A 244-nucleotide genomic window follows, 5' to 3' on the forward strand; every position below is an offset into this window, starting at 1 on the left:
TTTTAAATAGTAGCGTTGATCTTAACTATGCATTGATTATGCTTTTAACTATTTATAACATAATATATGTGTAATTATCAATGCACTACAATAATACACCCAATACTTTTGATGGATACATCAATAATTGTGTATTTTTATTTTTCAGGGTACATACATTACACAAGGGATAGACTTGAATAATGTAGAAGATCATAACTTTCTCAAGGTGTATTTTTATGGAAAATATATAGTAACATTTCAC

This window comes from Rhopalosiphum maidis, chromosome 3, assembly GCF_003676215.2.
Source record: "Rhopalosiphum maidis isolate BTI-1 chromosome 3, ASM367621v3, whole genome shotgun sequence".
NCBI classification, from domain to species: Eukaryota; Metazoa; Arthropoda; class Insecta; order Hemiptera; family Aphididae; genus Rhopalosiphum; species Rhopalosiphum maidis.